This window comes from Stegodyphus dumicola, chromosome 2 (assembly GCF_044657685.1).
Source record: "Stegodyphus dumicola isolate Sdum_Otavi_A_Nest chromosome 2, ASM4465768v1".
NCBI lineage: Eukaryota > Metazoa > Arthropoda > Arachnida > Araneae > Eresidae > Stegodyphus > Stegodyphus dumicola.
The window spans coordinates 7603867-7620833 of NC_140769.1; positions in this window are offsets into that span (position 1 = coordinate 7603867).

Here is a 16967-nt window from a genome sequence, read left to right on the forward strand (position 1 = left end):
AGTGTTACACACGGACATGTGTGTCTATTGTAACATGTGTGTCTATCGTCATAACACACACGAACATGTCTGTTGAATGTTTATTTTGTTTCTATTGTATCAACCTATGTTCGCACCAAATTTTATTAAGATGTGTGCAGTAGTTCTGGAGATCGTAAATCAAATATGAAAATTCTCTTAATTTGTTTCACCAGTGTATATATGCGTCATTTCTGTTAAAACTAAAATTCGAATGTATCCCTCCCTTTAGGGATTTTGTGTTTTGCGTAATCAAAATAAACTCAAAACCAAGATTTCATCATGGGAAATTTTCATGTCTCTCGGTTCATCGTCATCCTCAGCATCACTCAGTTTTCACTTTCCTTCGAATCTGTGCCATGAACAGTTTTTTCGTCACTCGAAAACTGTAAACTCCATTCGCAGTTTTTTATATTTTACTATTCTAAAACGCCATTGTTTATTCATCGAAACATGACTATGAATTATTTACAAACTAAAGTCGCTTTCATTTTTATTACACTTTGCGGAGGGTCTTTGCACATACTTTAGACAATTTTAATTTGCTGTAAATAAAATTTTCTGCTTAAAATTTTATTTTTATCAGAAACTATATTTTTAAAAGTGTAAGTTATCGTACTTGACAGTTTTGTTTTCATGCAAAATGTTGCTTTTAAAGAAGCAATGGATGGAAGACTATGTTTGTGTTCCTTCTGGAGAAATTTATTTGTATCTAGTTACAAAATCACGTTGTGAAAGTCAAGAATTTTTGATATCTAAAGTTACAACAGGACGATATATCGCGGAAAACAGAACAAGCTGCAAAATTCCTTATGAGAAACATTTGTCACCATAAAAATGGAAAACAAGTTGTCACACTAGATGAATCTTTTGGACTGCAATAAAAAGAGATCCAGTTATTACCATCAAAGAGGAGAAAAAAATCTTAAACATGGTTCGAGAAATCTAAGGAAAGATTTTCTATTTGATTTATAAGTGTTGCTAGTTTTTCATATAGCAGCAAATTAAAAAATAATGGAATGGAGAAAAATTTTATGTTCAATTCTATATCCTATCAGGAGCATAACGTATACTCTATTTTTAAACATGAAATACCTTCTCTTTAGCCCCAGTGCGTTTAATCAGTAGAACTGCATCAAGACAAAGCAAGCAGCCGCATTTCAAAATCATATCCCTACTATATCGTCTGCTGTATCACTGTGGTTTTGTGTGCGACAATCTATCTTAACTAGATATCTACAAGTATCAAATCAATTTACATGCGCCCAATATTTGCTGGCTCGAAATCGCTATATCTAGTACATTGCGTTGAAAGAGTAATAAAATACTTCACTTATCCATAAACATGTCAAAAGAACTTCAGAGAACAACTTGTTTGCTCAATCTCGCTTTATTGAATTAATTATTAATATTTAATCTGAATTAAATATTCAACTTGAGAACATAGCACACAAAAAATATAAGAGCACAAAAGCGGAATACAAGAACACAAGAAATGAAAAAACTCGAGAACGGAAAGGCGGCGCCGTTTAGCGAAGACAGAAAGCAAAATTCAAATCTTCTTGACATCGTGCACTTTGGTTACTCGAAATATTTTTACGTTAATCACACATATTGCAAATGGAGCTTTACACACGTGCAGATACTTCTTTTACACACATTCTTCTGTTCATCACAAGGTAACTAACTATCACGAGGAGGCGAGCCGATGACAAATGGCAGCAATTTTTTGATGCGAAACGCACATTAATAATTTACTTGATGGGCTTAATATTAGCACGGCATCAAGATAGATTAATTTTCAATCTAATCATTTTCAGCTAATTTGTGCAATTTTTAGGCTGTTTCACTCCTTCTTTTCCATCAAAAAGAAACATCATCACATGAGTGTGAGACATGCATACTCTTGCGAGCCGTAGTCAGCAAAAAGAGGGAGAAAAATATGTTTAGCAGGGTTTTTATATGCACCTGCAGTTTTGCGATTACGATTAATATTACGATAGTGTCCATGCTGATGAACTTCGGGGTGTGAGAAATTTCCATTCTCACAATCGCCCAATGGGTTTTCGGGCTTTTCTACTTTCAAAAAGCGAATTGTTCAAACGTCGACCTACACCTCCTTGAACTTTGGAAATTGTTTAAGACGGCTTCATTATATTGGAAATTACGGTATAGAAAGAGGGTGAAGAAATAGGTTTATCAAATGAAATATATGAAACGCAAACATTTTAAGTTCAGTATTTTTGTAAATACAGTGAAAATCGTCAAAAAATGTGCGAACAGCCTCTGTATATCACATTCAGTACCGTAATATGCAATGCGAATGTTTTTAAATTACCTATTACCTATTAAAAGGGAGTCAAATTACGGTTTAAAGAGTTATTGGCACATTCACTCTTCTGCGTTTTCGTGGTGTAGGTTGTAGAAAAGCTTTCAGTTAAAATAAGAATCCAGGCAAATGACTCGAATTCAGGCGAAGGTCTAGTTTCTTTCTCAGCATTTTCTCTCTGAGAAAGTCTAATTTTTCAGCAGAATACTTTTCTTTATATTTACAAGTGCTCTTTCTACGGTTAAACCATTTTACTACCTTCTTCGTAAAGCCACCTCTGAAATGCTCTTTGCCAAGGCAACTTATTTTGCTGATCATAACTGCAAGGCCAAATATTTTAACTTCCTTGACCAGATAGTGTCATCTCGGTATCTATAGTATCACCTCATCATGTGAGAGAGTGTGTGAGTGCTGTCGGTATACGTTTTAAAGCCTTCCTTTTAGATTGTGTAAAAATCTTGAATTATGTTGAGATCAGGCGAGCTTGCTGGTCATTACGTTGTCTGAATGTTTCTGAATATCACACACAGCGTTCTTGGGTTTGTGGCATTTCCATCCTTTCGAAAAACTCGAATATCTACATTTACAAAATACTTCTCGGAATTTTTCATGATGGGTACAAAGTTCCCTATGTCACAGACAGAAAAAAAATCCTTAATCTTTTAACATACTGCCAACATCCTTGAAATTAGTAATATCAACAAAGGACATTTTGCAAATCTTTTGGTTTTCATTTTGAATATTCATTGTTCCGTGTTTGTGATATGCAGTATTTTAAACCCAATAAATCTCTACATATAATAAAAGAAAGAGTCTGTTTGTGTGTCTTATGTTCGTAATGCGCGTAAGCTAATAGACCCTGGGCTATGAAATTTGGTGTATAGGTGCATATAGACAAGAGCCAGTGCGTCTCGAAGCATTTTTTTTTTTCGAAATAAGAATTTTTTAATTTTTTTGCATTTTTAAAATTTTATCTTTTCGATTTTATCGCATCATTTTGAATAATTTCATTCTTTCAGAAATGGGGTTTTGGCAACACTTTTTCTATTCAATGCTTTGTATACTGGACTTCTGACTATTGAAAATCTGAGATAAAGTGCTGCTGTTTTCTTTTGATTTTTGAACACGCAATACGCAGATCGCAATCTTCTTATTCTGACGCGCATGTGTCTCGCGAGGTACCAACAGAAAAGTAATTTCCTTTTTTTTTCCTCTCTCTCTTTATTAGCTAATGACAAATAGTTTTGTATATTTTGAATTATGTCATCCACAAAGCACAATTTTGATTGATTATTGCTTTCTGATGATAGTTTCATTCTTTTAGAAATGTAGATTTGGCAACAGTTTTCATTCATTTCTTTGGATACTGGATTTCTGACTCTTTTTCTATTCAAAATATGAGATTTATTGCTTGTTTCATTGTAATTTTTTATATTATGTTTTAATTATGTTATAAGGTGTTTGTTCCGCCTTCCTAGCGTGCTTTCGCGGTGTAATGGTTAGGCACGCTGGGCCTGTATTCCAGAGGTCCGTGGTTAGATTTCCGGCGAAGGCGTTTGCTAATTTTTCATCTTGCCTGCTTCCGAAAAATACCTAATGTCTCTACAATATAAAAAGTTTTGCATGATTTTCTTACGAAACAAAGTTCTTAACTTCCTTTATACCATTTGAATTCTAAAGATTTTGCAACGGGAAGTTGGTTAATTTATTTATTTATTAGGATAATTAGTATTTGTATTAAGGGATATTGCTTATTTTATTGTAATTTTGTTATATGTAATACATTTCTTTTAATTGTGGGCCTTTTTTTGATAAAGTTGTTCTGCAGAGTAAAATTCTGGACCGTTTTTAAATTTAACGCTTGGTCCTATAGTCATTTTCCTGGTACCTTAAGAAAGCCAGACAAAGGCTGGCCGCGTAGCTGCTGGTCATTTATAATTATTCTGTAATTTACTTTTTTTAGTATGATTTTTACAGTAATATAGAGTTTATATTTTGTAGACTACTTCAGGGTATATTTCATCAATTCTCCGTCTTCAATTTACTATAGAATCATTATTATTTTCATTCCTTTTTTCTTCGTTTCCTTTACATTTGCAATTAACTTTTCTCTTTTCATCCATTACCCTGAGTTTGAATTACCCTTCTTCTACATGATGATATAATGCCATATAATCAGAATTTTAGATTTATAAGGTAAATTAAATTTAAATACCAAAGTAAATTTAATAACATTTAAAGTAAATTAATACCGTTTATTTAATTTAAAACTAAACTTGGCAAGAACCCAAAAATCTAAGAAATTAACTATCTTTATCTATGAGTAAAAAGATGGACTCTATCACGCCACTCATAAGCCTTCGTTTGGATTTGCAAAGAATGAAAACAAACTTAATATCCTATCATTAAATCTGCCCAATTTAAACAATGGGATATGTACTAATTCAGAAGTCAAACAACAAAAATCAGCGTTATACCTACAAAATTTTCACAGGACTAGTTTCGATGGCTTTACCGAACCATCATCTTCAGCTGCAAAGCCGCAAATGAACAAGATAGGAAATAATGATTAGATAAGATAAGAAAGCCTGGACAAGAATAAGCAAGTGGCGCCATCTGTTGGCGAAACCAGAACTAAAACATAATTTCTCTAAAAGCCGAAGGCAAATTTGGATTGGAATTAGGATCGTTAACTAGAACAGAAAGATTTTTTTGAATGTGAAATGCCTCTAGAAAATCCAGTTCTCCAATGGAAGATGTTTTTTGAATAATTTTGGCAGCAGAAAAATTGAAAGTGTGATTTTCGGACCAACAATGTTGAGCAACAGAAGACTTCTGTGTTTCCTTTTTTCTAACATATGCCTCATGTTCTTTGACGCGAAATTTTAAGGCTCTCTTAGTTTGGCCAATGTAAATTAAACCACACTGGCAAGGAATCCTATAAATACCCCAGGAATTCATATCCGGAATGGGGTCCTTGAGTATAGAAGTTGGAATTTTATTGATGGGAGAATAAACAACCCGAAAGTTAAATTTCTGCAAAATATGTGCAACTTTATAGCTAATTGATGGAAAGAAGGGAATGACAACAGAATTTTTATAATCTCCTAAAATAAGAGTGTGGCTTTTAGTGGGTTCAGATGAGAATTTTTTAACTGCTTGATTAATAATGTTGGGTGAAAAGCCCCTGTCAATAGCTATTGCTTTTAAATAATTTAGTTCTTCATCAAGGGCTAGTTTGGAGGAGCAAACTTGAAGAGCACGGAAAACATAGAAATAAAATGAAGCTAACTTTTGTTTAGTCGGATGACATGATTTAAAGTGTGGTGGAAGGCAAACCGATGAAGGTTTACGGTAAACTGTAGTACTGAAGTTGGATGTGTTAAAAATAATAAAATAATAAAATTATTTTCTTTCAACAATGAATTCTATTGATCCTGCTATTCAGTTCACTTTTGAACTTGAGACTTGCAATTCTCTTCCGTTTCTCGACATTCTGGTCACACGTAACACATCCAACTTCAGTACTACAGTTTACCGTAAACCTTCATCGGTTTGCCTTCCACCACACTTTAAATCATGTCATCCGACTAAACAAAAGTTAGCTTCATTTTATTTCTATGTTTTCCGTGCTCTTCAAGTTTGCTTCTCCAAACTAGCCCTTGATGAAGAACTAAATTATTTAAAAGCAATAGCTATTGACAGGGGCTTTTCACCCAACATTATTAATCAAGCAGTTAAAAAGTTCTCATCTCAACACACTAAAAGCCACACTCTTATTTTAGGAGATTATAAAAATTCTGTTGTCATTCCCTTCTTTCCATCAATTAGCTATAAAGTTGCACATATTTTGCAGAAATTTAACTTTCGGGTTGTTTATTCTCCCATCAATAAAATTCCAACTTCTATACTCAAGGACCCCATTCCGGATATGAATTCCTGGGGTATTTATAGGATTCCTTGCCAGTGTGGTTTAATTTACATTGGCCAAACTAAGAGAGCCTTAAAATTTCGCGTCAAAGAACATGAGGCATATGTTAGAAAAAAGGAAACACAGAAGTCTTCTGTTGCTCAACATTGTTGGTCCGAAAATCACACTTTCAATTTTTCTGCTGCCAAAATTATTAAAAAAACATCTTCCATTGGAGAACTGGATTTTCTAGAGGCATTTCACATTCAAAAAAATCTTTCTGTTCTAGTTAACGATCCTAATTCCAATCCAAATTTGCCTTCGGCTTTTAGAGAAATTATGTTTTAGTTCTGGTTTCGCCAACAGATGGCGCCACTTGCTTATTCTTGTCCAGGCTTTCTTATCTTATCTAATCATTATTTCCTATCTTGTTCATTTGCGGCTTTGCAGCTGAAGATGATGGTTCGGTAAAACCATCGAAACTAGTCCTGTGAAAATTTTGTAGGTATAACGCTGATTTTTGTTGTTTGACTTCTGAATTAGTATTTATTCGGCGTGTTATTGTGTCTTAATGGGATATGTCTTCTAAAATTATCTTTTACGGATATGAGGCAACATAGTATCAGATTTCTTTCTGATAATGGTGAGAATTTTTTATCTATATTTCTTAAATGCATTATCATGCTAGAGAAGATGCACAGAAATAAGTCAGAAAGCCGAAACAAAAGTTCTTTTACTGCTTATAATTTGATTCAAATAAATAGATTTTTGTGAAAGAAGCACTTATCCATATTATTTGATTATTTTAAGTAATATGCGCTTTCTTAAATTAATCTAATAATCCATCTGAAAAGAGAAAATTAAAAGGGAAACTCAAAGATAATGTGAGATCACGTGTTTCACACTAGTGTATCTGAATGTCAGTGCAAAATAAATATTCCAAAATAATTTAGTTTTACGAAGCAAAGAGAAATTATCCTTAGGTAGTATATGTAACAGCAAACGTAATTGAATTTAAAATAAAAAAGTCCTGATAATCTGCACGTTTTTTACATTCTTTTCGACAAAATATTGTCTACAATATTCGTACTTTATATTTAAAATATTACAATCTGTTCTTACGTTCCCTACAGTAACACAGCGAAATTACTTGAAGAAAGATTGATACAAGTGCATGACGACATACAAGAATTCTTTTTGAATTAAGCTCAAAGCTTCTTTTTCGAAAACGATTTTCCTGAAAAATATTATGTTAATGCTATAAAAATATTTGAATTGAAAACAATATAAAGGAGTTGTAAATTTGAGGTTTTCTTGTTATAAGATAAGCCTTGATGACTCGTTTGATAATTTTGAAGGATATTATGCAGACCCAAAGTCAAAATTATGGTTAAATGTCCAACTATGATACGCTATTGAAGACTTGTTAATTTCGCCTTTTCTGACATAAGATTCATGTTCCTTGATACGAAACTTCAACGCTCTTTTGGTTTGGCCAATATATCTTAAACCACACTGATACGATATACTATAAATTCCCCAAGAATTCAAGACAGAAACGCAATCTTTTAGAATCGAAGGGAATTTTAATAATAGGGGAAAAACCGACTTGAAAATTGAATTTCTGGAGAATCCGTGCAATTTTATAGCTAACAGAAGGATAAAACGGAAGCACGACAAGGTCATTAATATTATTTCTAACAGTGGAATGTCTTCTTTGATGGGAATCTGAAAATCTTTTAACGGCTTTATCAATAATCACGGGAGAAAATCCACGGTCAATCGCAACTGCTCTCAAATAATTAAGTTCATTGGTATGCAAAGATTCAGAGGAAAGCGCGCGGAATACATAATAGTAAAAAGAAGACATTTATTGCTTAAACAGGGTGACATGACTTGGAATGGGGTGGTAAACAAACTGCAAAGGGTTTACGGTACACAGTAGTGCTAAAATCAGTTTCATTGCGGATTATAAGAATATCAAGGAAGGGGAGGGAATTGTTGGATTCAATTTCAAGAGTGAATTAGATGGCTGGACCAATTGAATTCATAATAGATAGAAACTCGGATAAATCCTCTTTATAACCGTCAGAAAGCGCGAAAGTGTCGTCTACATACCGAATCCAAAGACGAAAAGATAGTTTATCAAATAATTTCATTTCAATATAGTGCATATAAGGGCAGAGAGGGTTGGTTATCCATAGCCAATCCTTCAACTTGACGAAAATATGCATTTGGAAAACAAAGTGGGTTTGACTTAGAGAGACTTTAGTAAGCGAAACCAACTCATTAATTTAAGTATGTGTGAAGTGAAATTCCCGAAGCATAGTTTCAAGACAATTTAGTGCTCCTTCGACCGGAACATTAGTAAACAGTGATTTGACATCAAATGAAACCATAATGGAACGAAGTGGAGAAATATTTGTAAGTTTATCAATGACTTCAACAGAATTTTTTACTGTGTGAATATTGTTAGCAAGTAAAGGAGAAAATCTGGAAACTAAATATTTGGCCAAAGGATATGAAGCAGTACCTATGTTGGAAGGAAACAATTGGTCGAAAAGGAATACCTGTTTTGTGGACTTTTAAAAGAACATAAAGCCTAGCGCAATTAGTAATAGGTGGAATAAGTGATTTCTTCAACTGCGTTGGCAGAATATGAGAAGATTTGATAGCACTTTTAACTTTCGTGAGGTCCCAAGTTGAAGGATCTTTAGGGATCGAGCAGTATGGGCCTTCATTTATCAGTTTACAGACTCCAGTAATATATGTGTGTTTGTCCATAACAACGATCTGTCCGCCCTTATCAGCTTTAGAGATAATGATATTAGTATCAGAATGAATTTCACGTAAGATCTCATTTTCCTTTTTGCTAAGATTCGAACCCAAAGATTTGTTGTTAAAATTAACGTTATGAGTAATTAGGTGGCGGATTGTATCCTTCTGCGTTTCCGAAATTTTGGAGAATTTAAAGGCTTTCTCTAGAGGGGCGATGATTTGAGGAATTGAAGGGTTTAGATGTCTTTGAAAAGTTGAAATTGTATTTTAATACTTTTAGCTGATCCTCCGAAAGATTCCTATTGGAGATATTAACGATGGGGTTAACGTTTACAGTGAGAAGATTAGCTAGGTAGGTGGGACTATCCGACTGGTGTGTGAGCTTAAGGAATTTAGAAATAAGCACATTTTTATGACGTTGACAAACGGTATCGGTTCTAGACCAGGATGTATGTTCAAATGAGGAGAACGTTTTAGTTGAATTAGCAATTTTTAAATGGAGGTAATATAATTCAAATTCAATTTTAGATAAACGTTTGCGCGTGTCCCTTATAATATGACGAAGAAGTGCCAATTTGAATTAATGCAAAATTTTTGAAACGTGAACGGAAGCTTTAAGGCTACATTTCCACATGTATAAATTTGGGAATGATATTTTGATGTTTGCATTTAAGTAGAAACTGTAGATGATTCAAGAATTTCATACGCTTACGTAGACGAGACTTTCGTGGTTTTTGACGGTTATAAAGAGGATTTATCCGAGATTCTATCTATTATGAATTCAATTGATCCAGCCATCCAATTCACTCTTGAAATTGAATCCAACAATTTCCTCCCTTTCCTTGATATTCTTATAATCCGCAATGAAACTGATTTTAGCACTACTGTGTACCGTAAACCCTTTGGAGTTTGTTTACCACCCCATGCCAAGTCATGCCACCTGTTAAGCAAAATATGGCTTCTTTTTACTATTATGTATTCCGCGCGCTTAAAGTTTGTTCCTCTGAATCTTTGCTTACTAATGAACTTAATTATTTGAGAGCAGTTGCGATTGACCGTGGATTTTCTCCCGTGATTATTAATAAAGCCGTTAAAAAATTTTCAGATTCCCATCAAAGAAGACATTCCACTGTTAGAAACAATATTAATGACCTTATCGTGCTTACGTTTTATCCTTCTGTTAGCTATAAAATTGCACGGATTCTCCAGAAATTCAATTTTCAAGTCGGTTTCTCTCCTATTAATAAAATTCACCCTTCTATTCTAAAAGATTGCGTTTTTGTCTTGAATTCTTGGGGAATTTATAGTATATCGTGTCAGTGTGGTTTAAGACATATTGGCTAAACAAAAAGAGCCGAAATTAGCAAGTCTTCAATAGCGTATCATAGTTGGACATTTAACCGTAATTTTGACTTGGGGTCTGCAAAAATTATTCAAAAGGCTTCTTTCATAGGTGAATTGGAGTTTCGTGAGGCTTTTCATATTCCCAAAGATTTAGCATGTTTAGTTAATGATTTTAAGTCCAATCCTGTCCTTCCTAATGCCTTTAAAATTCTACTATCTTAATTCAATTACTATTTTTGCCGATAGATGGCGTTACGTCCTCGCGTGTGGTACTACCAAAGGGTATAAAAATGCGTTCAGTGGTTGCTTTCCATTATTCGAAGTTCAGATATTGAGCGTAAAGGTGCAGTTGCCCCTCGCTCCCTATTTTTAACTTCGCTAATTTTCTTGTCCTTTGTGTTACATGTTTGATCAGATAGCCTGGCTCAGTAAAAGTAGGCGGCCAGTGTAACTCTGATTAAAAATCCGGTTATAACCACGTGCAGTGCTGATAAGGACCACGTGTTTCAGAGACTCCTTCCTCCCTTTATTTTTCTTCTTTCTAGGTATTTCTTTCTCCTGATGAGGAGGGACCTTTAGCTGCCCTCGAAATCGATTGAGTGTTTCAATATGCTTATGCTAAATACAAGGTTGTTTTTATGATTTTGATTGTCACATTAGCGTGTTTCTCTTCTAGTCTAGTCTAACGTTAGAGTTATTGAGCAGTAAGTCGTACAAAAGAACCAACTCAGTAAGCGACCGGTTTTGTAAACGACAGTTCAGTAAGCAACCGGTTCTGTAAACGACAGTCCAGTAAGCAACTGGTTCTGTAAACAACTGTTCAGTAAGCAATCGGTTCTTATTTAATTCTATGAAAGGATGGATTTCCTTATCTGCGTCCTGCAAGAATCTGACTGAAAGCAAACATCGCTTTAAAATACTCAAAGCAGTTACGCTAACTTCAGTAGGATGGAAGATAGGGCACTATTCTTTTGCATTTGAGGACAGATAGGAAGACTAAATCAAGCATTACTACAAGCGACGAGAGTTAAGCAGACACTGTCTTAAGGTAAATTAATTATTTAAGGAAAGTATTATGCAATATATTTTAAGTAGGACAAGAAAACAGAACTCGCTTGGAGATGTAAAGCTGATAAATGTGTTTTTGTTCTTCATAGTAAATCTACAATAGAACGTTCTGAATCACATAAAATTTAATGTTCAAATATTGATTTTACACAACATTGATAACAATTACATTTTGAAAATAATGATTTAGAGTAAGTTTAACAAATGACAGCTATAGCTTACTATAAAGAACAATTATATTTAGAATATAACAATCACATTTCAACAATAATGACTAGTATTTATATTTAACAAATAACAGTTTTACCTCTCTAAGTAATGAATAAATAAATTTATATTTGAACAATTAAATATTAAAATTATACTGAGTAATGAACAGTTATATACTATCATAAATAACATTTATATTTGAACAAAAATATTGGTAAACCAAAATTTTCTTGGCGCGGTAAATAAATAAATATGCATACGTAAAGTAATCAAATTAGAAATGGGAATACTCGCATCGAAAAGGCCAAATAAATAAAAACTAGGAAATACAATTTGAAGTCAATGTCAATTCCAATCAATTTAGTCATTAAAAGCCTAAAAAATATGAAGAACTGTATTATATATAGTGAAATATAATGAACTCGTAACACTATATAAGAAATTAACAGAGGCAAAATTTTATAAGCAATATAAAATTTTACAAAAAAAAGTAGTTTGCAGTTTAATTGAATTTTAATTCCTGTTAAAAATTTAAATTAATTTAATTTTGCATAAATTAGTATTAATGTATCAGGCTAATTCGATTCCAAAATACATTGAGATTTGTCATTTCACACAAATATGAAATTAAGTAATTTTTATAATACAGACAATTTTTTCAGTACCATCATATGCCAGCAGCATACATTTTACAACAACATATATTTAAGCGTATTTACAAATTCATCATAAATAAAAACTAAAAAACCTTATATTTTATTATCTCATACATATATAAAAAAGTTGGAACTTCCTAAGTTCAGATGAGCTTGTAACATCTTAATATAAAAAATCACTTTCTTATTATGGGGTTCAAAATTTAGTAGCTTCGTATATTTATATATTTAATTATTATCTTTTATTATGCAATTTTCAACATAAATTAACAAAAATTGAAAGGGGATTTTACTGAAAAAGGATATAAGAGTAAATAAAATCTGCGTTATTGGAAATTTAAAAATTATAAAAAAGTATCGTTTTAAGTAGGAAAAACTATTCTGTTTCTTTATTTTTTGAAAACCTTTTGCTTCAGTAGTTATAATGAAGATTCATTTTACTTTTTTTCATTCTTTTGGATCTATCTGAGACTTAATAAATAATTTGAAAACCACAAAATAAAGCATCAAATGCAAGCTCAGTAAGCCATTATAATGTGATCCTTAGAATATCCCTAGGATGCTAGAAGCAAAAAACCATCAACTGCGTAAGTTGGCTCAGTACTGAGGGGGCTACCGATTTTGACTGCCGATTAAAACTTTATTTTATAGGCTCAACCCATCTTGATCTCTTTCTGTCTGGGAGTTATGTGTTTCAAGAAAGAGATTTAAAAACAAAAAATGCATCGTGTTGGAAAGGAAGGGGCCTACAGCGTAAAACGAATCTGTACAATCTTTCAATGAGACTTTTTGTGTAGTGTCTTTAATTATAGTGGAACGCATAGTTAATTACTTACTTATTACAGGTCTGGTGAATTCCACCTAGGTTTATTCACTCTGCTAGCTAAGATCTCCACTCTAACAGTCTCAGGTCTGGAGATATACACTACACTAATTTAGGGTTACTGCAACCTGTGGAAGTGGGGTAAGGTATACAGCATGGTGGATCCACAATACAGACGGTGTCGAAAGCTCCGTCTGGCAAGTCTGTATTCAATCTGTATTCAATGTAACGGGTTCCACCTCTTCTTGGTGTCACTGGGTAAATTCATTTAACCCTACGACCATAGGCTGAATGGCCCGCGGCGTGCGACCTCCGAGGCTTGCTGAGCCCCCTTATCTTCCCAATATAGAGAGCACAATGAGTGTGAGCCTTATAGTGCCGAAAAATGCTCTTGCGGAACACGTATACAATTACTGTTATTATTACCATTCCATATGGATGTACGATGGGGAAATAATGGTATATCTAATAGATGAACCTTCTCAGAACATCTCTATATCTTGTCAAGGGTATTGAAAAGTTCTGAAATGAGGTGCTGAGCATTGGACTCATATCTTGAAGAAATTTGTATTTTTTCGGGATGTTCGTAGGATATGCACAGAGCCTGGACGATATCCACGGGATATCCTGAGGAGATTTTGTGCTGTATGAGTAAACATGTATAAAAAGGGGATACAAGATATATATATATATATAAATATTTTAACGAAAATCCAGATTTTTATATTTTGGACTGCAATCGAATCATATAACATTAGAAAAAAAACAGTTCATATATTTGTACACATAGTCCATAAAACTGGCGAATATCTTAAGGCAATAAATAATTTATCTTTCGAACTGTTTTAAAAAATCTAAACATCTTACCTAGATTTGCTTTCAGAACTTAATACTGATTTCTTATTGTCATTACTATTAATTCTTTATCAAACGAAAAGTTTCAAAGTAATCTAATTATTATTATTAAGGATATCTTTTCTTTGATTTTCTTTGAGAATGATTTAACCAGTCTTTTCTAAAGTTTTACACATGTAATTTTCATTTACTCGTTCTTATTATGTTTTTAATTTAACATGTAAAAATAAAGGTATTTATTTGAATTTCATCATTTCTGCAACTGGCTAGGAGATTACAAATTTTTAAATATCTCTAACAATTGTTATTTATATCAGAGATAAATCTATTATATATATATAAACATATATATACACATATATTTATCATTACTATACAGAAACAAATTAACACGTATATCAACATACTTCTAATTATACATATAAAAGAAAAAAAGCTATTAACGTAAAATTTTCTTTTGAAAAATGATGAGAAAAGATGTTCCTAAATTACTTCCTGAACGTTCTTCGGAATCAGTGTCTTGAAACATGAACGCATTAACAGCTGAAAGAAAAAAAAATCTCAATAAGAATCTTTTAATTTAAATTTTGCAAAATATAAGTAATTTTTGGGAAAATAAATTACATTAAAAGAAAATTCCTTATGTATATATTAATTTTCCGGATTTCAAATAAACGGGCGGGGAAGCCTTTTCTTTCATGCTTCATTTGACTCATATATTCGCTAATAATGTAAATTTTCCAAGCGCTTCTTGTATTACATGTTACTACGTGGGTGAGCTTTATTTTTCTGTATAAGGATCCTGCAGTTTCAAAACAACAGGTGCAGTTTCATGTGCATTCCTTGAGCCTCAGTTCCTGAATTTAATAAAATGTTGTGAGCCAAATTTCCAAAGCAAATGAATTCAATTCATTGTTACAAATCATAATAGAGAAAGCAGTCCCAAATTGCGATTAAACATCGACGGAGTGTAACAGACAGTGAAGTGTTAATTAATTTTATTTGAAAACCTATGTTCATCGATTGAAATGCCAGCAGGTTCTTCAACAATAATGCACAAAATTCAGAGGAAAAAAAGGAGAACTATATCTCTCATTCTAGTGGGCCGATTGACTAAATGTGTCTCGCGTTCTTCATATCTCGAAAGAGCGACTTAGGATATAAATTATATATATATATATATATATATATATATATATATACAGTATTTTTCTGAAATAGGTATTCTGGCACGGAATAGGACTTGTTTTTGAAATAATGGACCTATACTTTCCATGTTTCGGTTTTACCACTCAAATTATGCTACAGTGCCAAAATTTGTGAAAACTGCATGAGTAGCTTTTAAAACATAAGCTCTCAAAATTTTAGCTCCTCAGGATTACTCAATGTCGTTTCAGAAAAAGTAAGATTTTTTTGTCAAAATACCTGTATGTTAAAAAATTACTATGCATAAAAGTAATATATACGTTAAGTTTCTCTTTTCGGACATGAAAAACGCAAGTTAAATATCCGGCTCAGTAGAAAACGGGAAATTATCATTATCATTATAAGGCACAGCCCCAATAACCCTAGCCGGCACAAGCCGACCGTATGATAAAAAATGGAATTGGCTAAAAAATAACAAAAAAAAAATAAAGAAAGAAAGAAACAAATATAGGAAAAAACATATAAAATCCAAAAATCTGAGTCTCAGTGCCGAAGTTCAATTCTAGTGAACGGAAGTTATAAGAATTGTCGTTTTCTGCCTAGAGGGCGTTCGTTTAGAAGGGCTATAAGTTTGGAAAAGGCATTTTGCGTCGAATCACTATAAACGGAATCTGAATGAATGTATGCATGAATTTATTATCTATTTCATATATGGAGACATATATTCATTCTTAGTAATATTTAAACGTTAAGTCGAACGTGTGGGGCTAAATTAAGAAAATTATGTTTTCCCTTTGTTAGGGCTTTTACCCCACGAAATCACACAACTGATCGCCCAATAATCTGAAGAACAAGCTAATGAGCATGTATTTGTTTATTTGCTATTAAACTGTTTTAAGTTATGCTCAGAAAAATATCGCCAGAAATTTGTTAATCATATTAGGTATCCAAACAATACATGGATAGACATCCTTTTGGATATTCGCATCTATTTTAATGTTAGTAGGATTAAAAATAAATGATTTCGATTACTTAACAGAATTAATTATTACTCATAATTGAGGAAATAATCCGAAAATAAGATCAACCAAATGTATGACAACTTTGGCCCTTGTGTATGACAACTTGGACCAGTGCTCGAGAAAAGCACTTTCATTTATTTGGACGACATTATAATTACAAGTGAAACTATAAAGCAGCGCATAAAAGATTTACACGAAGTACTATTTTCGAGTCTAAGTGAAGCCGGACTAAGAATAAATGCCGCAAAATGTAATTTCGCTGCCCAGAACTTCGGTGTCTAGGATAAAGTATCCAGTATAGACATAGAAAGAGAAACCCCAAAATAATAGCGATGAAAAATTACCAGTGGCATATTTTAGTAAAATACTGAATCCCAAAAAGAGGAATGATACTGCGACTGAAAGATAAACACTTGTATTGTTAGCCGTACAGTAGATCCGAGTTTATTTTGGTATATCACCGATTACAATTTATTCAGATCATGCGGCCGCAGGACGTTTATACTCAGGAAAAAATTTATTTCCAATATTGATCCTTTGGGCACTTAAACTGCAGGAGTTTGACATAATCATAAAACATACCTAGGGTAAAGAAAACGCAGTGGCTGAGGCACTGTTAAGAATAAAGTTAGATGGTGAAGGAAATATATTTAAAACGCGAGATGTTAGCAACGAAAATACTTAACTCACCAGAGACAATAATTGAAGAACTTAAAAGGGATCCCTAATTTAAAAATATTTATTTTTACCTAAAGGATTCGGATAAAGCCCCCAGACACTGCGGCAGTACGAAATAGAGCTAAAAATT